The sequence below is a fragment of the Pan troglodytes genome, chromosome 6, assembly GCF_028858775.2.
Source record: "Pan troglodytes isolate AG18354 chromosome 6, NHGRI_mPanTro3-v2.0_pri, whole genome shotgun sequence".
Lineage (NCBI taxonomy): Eukaryota > Metazoa > Chordata > Mammalia > Primates > Hominidae > Pan > Pan troglodytes.
In genome coordinates, this window is record NC_072404.2 from 62,833,001 (window position 1) to 62,842,358 (window position 9,358).

The 9,358-nt window shown below is 42.9% G+C and overlaps 1 pseudogene; it reads left to right on the plus strand.

Annotated features, from left to right (window-relative positions):
- Positions 1–8,402: 8,402 nt before the first annotated feature.
- Positions 8,403–9,083, plus strand: LOC112209762 (ATP synthase subunit a-like; annotated as a pseudogene).
- The last annotated feature ends 275 nt before the right edge of the window (positions 9,084–9,358 follow it).

Here is a 9,358-nt window from a genome sequence, read left to right on the forward strand (position 1 = left end):
CTCTTATACAAGCATGAGCCACCGTGCCTGTCTCCTCCCCCTCCTCCTCCTCCTCCCCCTCCTCTGGCATGAGCCACCTCACCTGGCTGTTTCCTCCTCCTCCTCCTTTACAGGCCTGAGCCACCAAGCCTGGCTATTTCCTCCACCTCCTCCTCCTCCTCTTTTACAGGCGTGAGCCACCACACCTGTTTCCTCCTCCTCCTCCTCCTTTTACAGGCATGAGCCACCACACTTGGCTGCTTCCTCCTTCTCCTCCTCTTTTACAGGTGTGAGCCACCGCGCCTGTTTCCTCCTCCTCCTCCTCCTCTTCCTCCTCCTCTACAGGCGTGAGCCTCCGTGCCTGGCTGTCCTCTTCCTCTTTTAGAGGCGTGAGCCACCACGCCTGGCTGTTTCCTCCTCCTCCTTCTCTTTTACAGGCATCAGCCACCATGCCTGGCTGTTTCCTCTTCCTCCTCCTCCTCCTCCTTTTACAGGTGTGAGCCACAACACTTGGCTGTTTCCGCTGCTGCCTCCTCCTCCTCCTCCTCCTCGAGGTGTGAGCCACCATACCTGGCTGTTTCCTCCTCCTCTTTTACAGGCATGAGCCACCAGGCCTAGCCGTTTCCTCCTCCTCCTGCTGCTCTTTTACAGGATGAGCCACCACACCTGGCTGTTTCCTCCTCCTCCTTCTCTTTCACAGGCATGAGCCACCACACCTGACTGTTTCCTCCTCCTCCTCCTTTAACAGGCATGAGCCATGACGCCTGGCTGTTTCCTCCTCCTCCTCCTTTACAGGCGTGAGCCCCACACCTGGCTATTTCCTCCTCCTCCTCCTCTTTTACAGGGGTGAGCCACCATGCCTGGCTGTTTCCTCCTCCTCCTCCTCTACAGGCCTGAGCCACCTGCCTGGCTGTTTCCTCCTCCTCCTCCTCCTTCACAGGTGTGAGCCACCTCACCTGTCTGTTTCCTCCTCCTCCAACTCCAACTCCTCTTCTGCAGGCAGGAGCCATCACGCCTGGCTGTTACCACCTCCACCTCCACCATCACCTGCACCTCCACCTGCACCTCCACCTGCACCTCCACCTCCACCTCCACCTCCACCTCTTCCTTTACAGGCGTGAGTCACCTCACCTGGCTGTTTCCTCCTCCTCCTCTTCATTTTATTATATTTATTTTTTAGACAGAGTCTTGCTCTTGTCAACCAGGCTAAAGTGCAATAGCATGATCTCAGCTCACTGCAACCTTCCCCTCCTGGGTTCAAGCAATTCTGCCCCAGCCTCCCAAGTAGCTGGGATTGCAGGTATCCACCACCACTTCCAGCTAATATTTGTATTTTTAGTAGAGACGGGGTTTCACCATGTTGGCCAGGCTGGTCTTGAACTTCTGACCTCATGTGATCCACCCGCCTTGGCCTCCCAAAGTGCTGGGATTTCAGACATGAGCCACTGTGCCCAGAATAATAATAATAATAATAATTATTATTATTATTATTATTTGAGACAGAATTTCACTCTTCTTGTCCAGGCTGGAGTGCAATGGTGTGATCTCAACTCATTGCAACCTCCACCTCCCGGGTTCAAGCGATTCTCCTGCCTCAGTCTCCCACATAGCTGGGACTACAGGCATATACCACCATGCCCGGCTAAGTTTTTGCATTTTAATAGAGACAGGGTTTCACCATTTTATTCACACTGGTCTTGAACTCCTGACCTCAGGTGATCCACCCACCTCAGCCTTCCATAGTGCTGGGATTACAGGCATGAGCCACCACGCCCACTCTATAATTATTATAATAATATCTGTCATGCTGATCTGTGACCAGTGATCCTTGATGTTACTATTATATTGGTGCCAAAGTAATTGGGGATTTTCCCACTGAAGGTAATGGGACTAGGCCAGGTGCAGTGGCTCATGCCTGAAATCCCAGCACTCTGGGAGGCCAAGGTGGGTGGATCATCTGAGTTCAGGAGTTTGAGACCAGCCTGACTAACATGGCAAAACCCTATCTCTACTAAAAATACAAAAATATTAGCCAGGCGTGGTGGCGGGCACCTGTAGTCCCAGCTACTCGGGAGGCTGAGGCAGGAGAATTGCTTGAAACTGGGAGGTAGAGGTTGCAGTGAGCCAATCGAGCCACTGCACTTCAGCCTGGGCGACAGAGCGAGACACTGTCTCAAAAAAAAAAAAAAAAAAAAAAGTAAGATCAACAATGGAAGCAGAGAGAGACCTGAAGATGCTACACCACTGGTCTTGCAGATGGAAGAAGGAACTACAAGCCAAGGAATGCAGGTGGCCTCTAGAAACCGGAAAAAACAGGGAAATGGATCCTCCTCTAGATCCTGGATGCCACTTGATTTCATCTCAGAAAAACCAATTTTAGACTTGTGACGTCCAGAATTATAAGATAACACATATCACGTTGAGTCACTGAATTCATGGTTTAGGCCAGGCATGGTGGCTCATGCCTGTAATCCCAGCACTTTGGGAGGTTGTGGCAGGTGGATGGCTTGAGCTTAGGAGTTGAAGACCCCATCTCAGTTTTTAAAAAATAAAATAAAATTATTTAAAAGTTTGGTTTCTCTTTTTTCTTTTTTTAGGAAGGAATCTCACTCTATTACCTAGGCTGGAGTGCAGGGGCATGGTCTCGGCTCACTGCAACCTTTGCCTCCCAGGTTCATGCGATTCTCCCACCTCAGCCTCTCAAGTAGCTGGGACTACAGGTACATGCCACCACACCCAGCTAACTTTTATATTTTTAGTAGAGATGAGATTTCGCCATGTTGGCCAGGCTGGTCTTGAACTCTTGTGACCTCAAGAGATCTGCCTGCCTCGGCCTCCAAAAGTGCTGGGATTACAGGTGTGAGCCACCATGCCTGGCCAAAATCATTAAAAAAATTTTTTTTTAAGTTTGTGGTAATGTATTACAGCAGCCATAGGAAGCCAGTACTGAGCTTTGGTGTAAATAGATGGTAAAAGACAAAGGAAGGGGAAAAGATCAAGCCAGCTGATAGCAGAACAGGGGAGGCAAATGTGAGTATTAGCTCAGTCCTGGAGAAGAGCTATGCAAACCCTGGATCTCCCTGAACTAAGACAGGTTCGTTCCTTCTGGTGGGGTCAGACCACATGTGTTCACGTTCATGGGTGACAGGCACTGGTCAGCTGATTGTGGTTTGGTTAGGCAGAAATCTTTTTCCTTTCTCTTTTTTAGAGACAAGGTCTCACTCTGTTGCCCAGCCTGGAGTGCAGTGGTGTGATCATACCTCCCTGCAGCCTCAAGAACTCCCAGGCTCAAGGGATCCTCCTTCCTCAGCCTCCTGAATAGCCAGAACTGCAGACATTCACCACCACAACTGGCTAATTTTTCATTATTTTTATTTTTTGTAGAGAAAGGGTTTTGCTATGTTGGCCAGGATGGCCTCCTACCTTGGGATCAAAAGAGCCTTCCCTATCAGCCTCCCAAAGTGCTGGGATTATAGGTGTGAGCCACCATACCCAGTGACAGGAACTTTTTAATGCAATTGTCTAAAAACAGATTTCCCACTTAGAATGGGGTGTGCCCCATCAATGGAGTCAGTAGAATTGTCACCACAGCAATCTTCTGGTTCTCTATTCCAGTTCTCCTTGTGTTATAGGTAGTACAATGATTATTTTAATACTATCTGCTGTTTCACGGACATAAGGCCTTCCTTCATTTCTGAGAATAGATTTTTAGACACTCTCTCTGGATCAGCAATTCTGGAGTCCCTCTGACTGCTCCTTCCATCATGACCCCTAGCCATAATATGATTTATCTCTACATTAGCAGAAACTAACGGAGCCCCTTTTGACCTAACAGAAGGAGAATCAGTTAGTCTCAGGTTTCAACGTCAAATATACCGCAGGTCCATTTGCCCTCTTCTTCATAGCAGAATACATGAAAATTATCGTAATAAATGCCCTAACTACTACAATTTTTCTAGGAACATTACACACTATGTATTCACCAGAACTCTATGCTACATATTTCATTACCAAGACCCTCCTCTTAACCTCCCTATTTTTATGAATTCAAACAGCATATCCCCGTTTCGGCTACAATCAACTCATACACCTCCTATGAAAAAATTTTCTACTACTTACACTAGCATTCTGTATATGACATATCTCAATACCCATCCTAATCTCCAGCATCCCACCTCAAATGTAAGAAATACGGCTGACAAAAGAATTACTTTGATAGAGTAAACAATAGAGGATTTCAACCTCTTATTTCTAGAACTATAGGAATTGAACCCACCCCTGAGAATCCAAAATTCCCCATGCTACCTATCACACCACGTCCTAAGGTAAGGTCAGCTAAATAAGCTATCAGGCCCATACCCGGAAAATGTTGGTTATACCCTTCCCGTCCTAATTAACCCATAAGGTCAACTTATTATTTTACCTTACTATTTTTACAGGTACTCTTATCACAATGCTAGGCTCACACTGATTTTTCATCTGAACAGGCTTAGAAATAAATATATTAGCCCTCATCCCAATCTTAATTAAAAAAACAAACCCCCGCTCTACAGAAACAGACACTAAATATTTCCTTATACAGGCAACCACATCTACAGTCCTCATAATAAGTATTCTCTCCAATAACCTGTTCTCCAGACAGTGAACAATAATAAATACTATTAACCAATTTTCATCCTTAATAATAGTAACAGCCTTAGTAATAAAACTAAGGATAGCCCCTTTTCACTTCTGAGCTCCAGAAGTAACGCAAGGAACTTTCCTAACATCCGGTATACTCCTCCTCACATGACAAATCTAGCCTCTATTTCAGTAATACATCAAATTTTTCCATCAGTAAACACGAACATCCTCCTATCTATCTCAATCTTACCTATTACAGTGGGCAGTTGAGGAGGACTTAACCAAACACGACTACGTAAAATTCTAGTCTACTCCCCAATTACTCATATAGGTTGAATAACAGCAGTACTAACATACAACCCAAACATTACCACTTTTAACCTATTTACTTCATCTTAACCACCACTGTATTCCTAGCACTCAGCCTGAATTCAAGCACCACAACCCTATCACTATCTCACGCCTGAAACAAATTAACATGGTTACTATCTATAATTCTATCAATTTTATTATCCCTAGGAAGTTTACCTCCATTAACAGGATTCCTGCCTAAATGAATCACCATTCAAGAGTTTACAAAAAATAAGTCTTATTATCCCAACCATTATAGCTATCATAACTCTACTCAATCTGTATATTTACATACGCTTAGTTTACTCCACTTCAGTGACAATATTCCCCACATCCAATAATATAAAAATAAAATGGTAGTTTGAAAACACAAAACCCATATTACTTCTCCCCCCACTTACCATCTTCTCTACCCTCCTCCTACCAATCTCTCCACTAACGCTACCTATAATCTAAAAATTTAGGTTAAGTAAGACCAAGAGCCTTCAAAGCTCTTAACAAGTGAATTATACTTAGTTTCTGCAAAAAACCTAAAGACTGCAAAACTGTATTCTGCATCAATTGAATGCAAATCAATCACTTTAATTAAGCTAAGCCATGGCTAGACTGTTGGGACTTAAACCCATGAAAATTTAGCTAACACCTAAACACCCTAATCAACTGGCTTCAATCTACTTCTCCCGCCTTTGGGGGAAAAAAGGAGGAGAAGCCCCAGCAGGATTGAAGGTGCTCCTTTGAATTTGCAATGCAACATGAAAATCACCTCGGGACTGCTAAAAAGAGGCCTTGACCTCTGTCTTTAGATTTACAGTCTAATGCTTACTCAGCCTTTTTACCTTTTCTCACTTCACCTATGTTCACCAACCGTGGATTGTTCTCATCCAACCATAAAGATATCGGGACATTATACCTGCTATTCGGTGCATGAGCAGGGATAGTGGGTACAGCCTTAAGCCTCCTTATTCGAGTGGAACTGGGCCAACCAGGTACTCTACTAGGAAATGATCAAATTTACAATGTCATCTTTACCGGTCATGCATTTGTCATAACTTTCTTTACAGGAATATCACTTATAATTGGAGGTTTCGGCAACCGGTTAATCCCTCTGATAAGTGGCGCCCCCGACATAGCATTTTCCCGGATAAATAATATGAGTTTCTGACCCCTCTCGCCCTCTTTCCTACTATTACTTACATCCACTGTAGTAGAGGCCGGCGCTGGAACCGGCTGAACAGTCTAACCCCTCCTTAGTAGGAAACCTAACACATGCAGAAGCCTCTGTAGATTTACCCATCTTCTCACTCCATTTGGCAGGTGTCTCTTCTATTTTAGGGGCCATTAACTTTATCACCACAATTATTAACATAAAACCTCCAGCTATGTGCCAATGCCACACACCCCTTTTCGTCTGATCAGTCCTAATTACAGCAGTTCTCCTACTCCTTTCTCTCCCAGTCCTAGCTGCCGGCATTATAATACTGTTAACTGACCACAATCTTAATACTACTTTTATCGACCCAGGTGGTGGAGGTGAATCCTATCGTATATCAGCACTTATTCTGATTCTCTGGTCACCCCGAAGTCTATATCCTCATCCTACCAGGCTTCAGGATAATTTCCCATATCACAACATACTGCTCTGGAAAAAAAAGAGCCATTTGGGTACATGGGCATAGTGTGAGCCATAATATCAATTGGCTTCTTAGGGTTTATTGTATGGGCTCACCACATATTTACAGTAGGAACATATGTAGATACATGAGCATACTTCACCTCAGCTACTATAATTATTGCTATTCCTACTGGTGTCAAAGTCTAGCTGATCGGCTACACTACATGGCAGTAACATCAAATAATCTCCCACAATACTCTAAGCCCTGGGATTTATTTTCCTTTTTACAGTAGGAGGTCTAACCGGCATTGTACTAGCCAATTCAACACTAGATACTGTTTTACATGACACATATTATGTTGTAGCCCATTTCCATTAAGTCTTATCAATAGGAGCCGTATTTGCTATTATAGGAGGCTTTGTCCACTGATTCCCCCTTTTTTCAGGTTATACGCTTAATCAAATCTATGTTAAAACTGACTTTGCCATCATATTTAGAGGTGCCAATTTAACTTTTTTCCCCCTGCAGCATTTCCTCGGCCTATCCGGTATGCCTCGATGTTACTCCAATTATCCCGATGTATACACCACATGAAATATTATTTCATCCAGAGGCTCATTTATTTCCCTAACAGCAGTAATGCTAATAATTTTCATGATCTGAGAAGCCTTTGCTTCAAAACGAAAAGTTCTAACAATTGCACAACCATCTACCAACTTAGAATGACTGTATGGCTGTCCACCACCCTATCACACATTCAAAGAACCAACCTACATGAAGACCTAAGTGAAAAAGGAAGGAATCGAACCTCCACAGACTGTTTCAAGCCAATCCCATAACCTCTACAAGTTTCTCGATAAGATATTAGTAAAATTATTTCATAACTTTGTCAAAGTTAAGTTATAGGTTAAGCCCTATATATCTTAATGGCCCATCCAGTTCAATTAGGTCTTCAAGACGCTTCATCCTCTACTATAGAAGAACTACTTACCTTCCATGACCACACTCTTATAATTATTTTCCTAATTAGTTCCCTGGTTCTATACATTATTTCTCTAACACAACAAAACTAATTCATACTAGCACCACAGATGCCCACAAATTAAAGACTGTCTGAACTATCTTGCCTGCCATCAGCTTAATCTTAATTGCCCTCCCATCCATATGTAGCCTGTATATAACAGATGAAATCAATAACCCCTCTCTCACTGTTAAAACAATTGGACATCAATGGTATTGAAGCTACGAGTACACAGATTCTGAAGAATTAAGCTTCGATTCTTATGCTTCCGACAGCCGACTTAAAACGAGGAGAACTTCGACTCCTGGAAGTCAATAACTGAACAGTCGTCCCAAGAGAAATTCCCATCTGCATGTTAATCGCACCCAAAGCTCTCCTGCACTCATGAACTACTCCCTCACTACGGTTAAAAACAGATGCAATCCCTGGATGCTTAAACCAATTTGCCTTACCTGCTACATGACCAGGCGTCTACTATGGACAATGTGCAGAAATTTGTATAAAACCACAGTTTTATACCTATTGTTCTAGAATTAGTCCCATTAAAAACTTTCAAAACTTGGTCTATATCTGCACTATAATATCACTGTAAAGCTACCCCAGCGTTAACCTTTTCAGTTAAAGACTGAGAGAAATCATACCTCTCTACAGTGAATGCCTCAACTAGATACTTCCACACGACCTATTATTACTGTATCAACAATCATAACTTTATTCTCCATTATTCAATTAAAACTATCAAAGTTCATTTACCACACACCCCCTACACCAAAAATAATCAAAACACAAAAACGTAACAACCCTTGACAACTAAAATGAATGAAAATCTGCTCACCTCATTTACTGCCCCGACAATCCTCGGTTTACCCACAGCAGCACTAATCATCTTCTTTCCCACCACACTCCTTCCAACCTCCAACTACCTAATCAATAACCAATTGATTTCTATTCAACAATGACTAGTTCAACTTGTTCTAAAACAAATAATAATCACACATACTATTAAAGGATGAACCTGATCCCTTATAGTAATATCCCTAATTCTCTTTACTGCCTTAGCCAATCTCCTTGAGTTTCTACCCCACTCATTTATACCAACTACCCGATTATCAATAAATCTCAGTATAGCAATCCCCTTATGAGCAGGCACAGTAATCACAGGCTTCTAATTTAAAACTAAAAACTCCTTAGCTCACTTCCTACCACCAGGCACACACATTCCACTTACCCCTATACTAGTAATCATCCAAACCATTAGTCCACTTATTCAACTAATGGCACTAGCTGTACATTTAACAGCCAACATTACAGCCGGTCACTTACTCATACACTTAACTGGAGGAACCACACTAGTATTATCAACTATTAATCTTCCCACAGCTTCAATCACCCTTATTATTCTAATTCTATTGACCACTCTCAAATTCGCTGTGGCCCTTATCCAAGCTTGTGTCTTCATGCTATTAGTAAGCCTTTATTTATATGACAACACATAATGACCCACCAAACACACACCTATCATTTAGTCAAACCAGCCCTTGGCTGTTAACAGGGTCTCTCTCAGCTCTCCTAATAACATCTGGCCTAGCTATTATGATTTCACTTTAACTCTATTACTCTTTTAACCTTAGGCCTACTAAACAATACACTGACTATATATCAATGGTGACATGACATTATCTGAGAAAGTACATTTCAAAGCCACCATACAACAACTGTCCAAAAAGGCCTCCAATATGGAATAGTTCTATTTAATATCTCAGAAGTAATT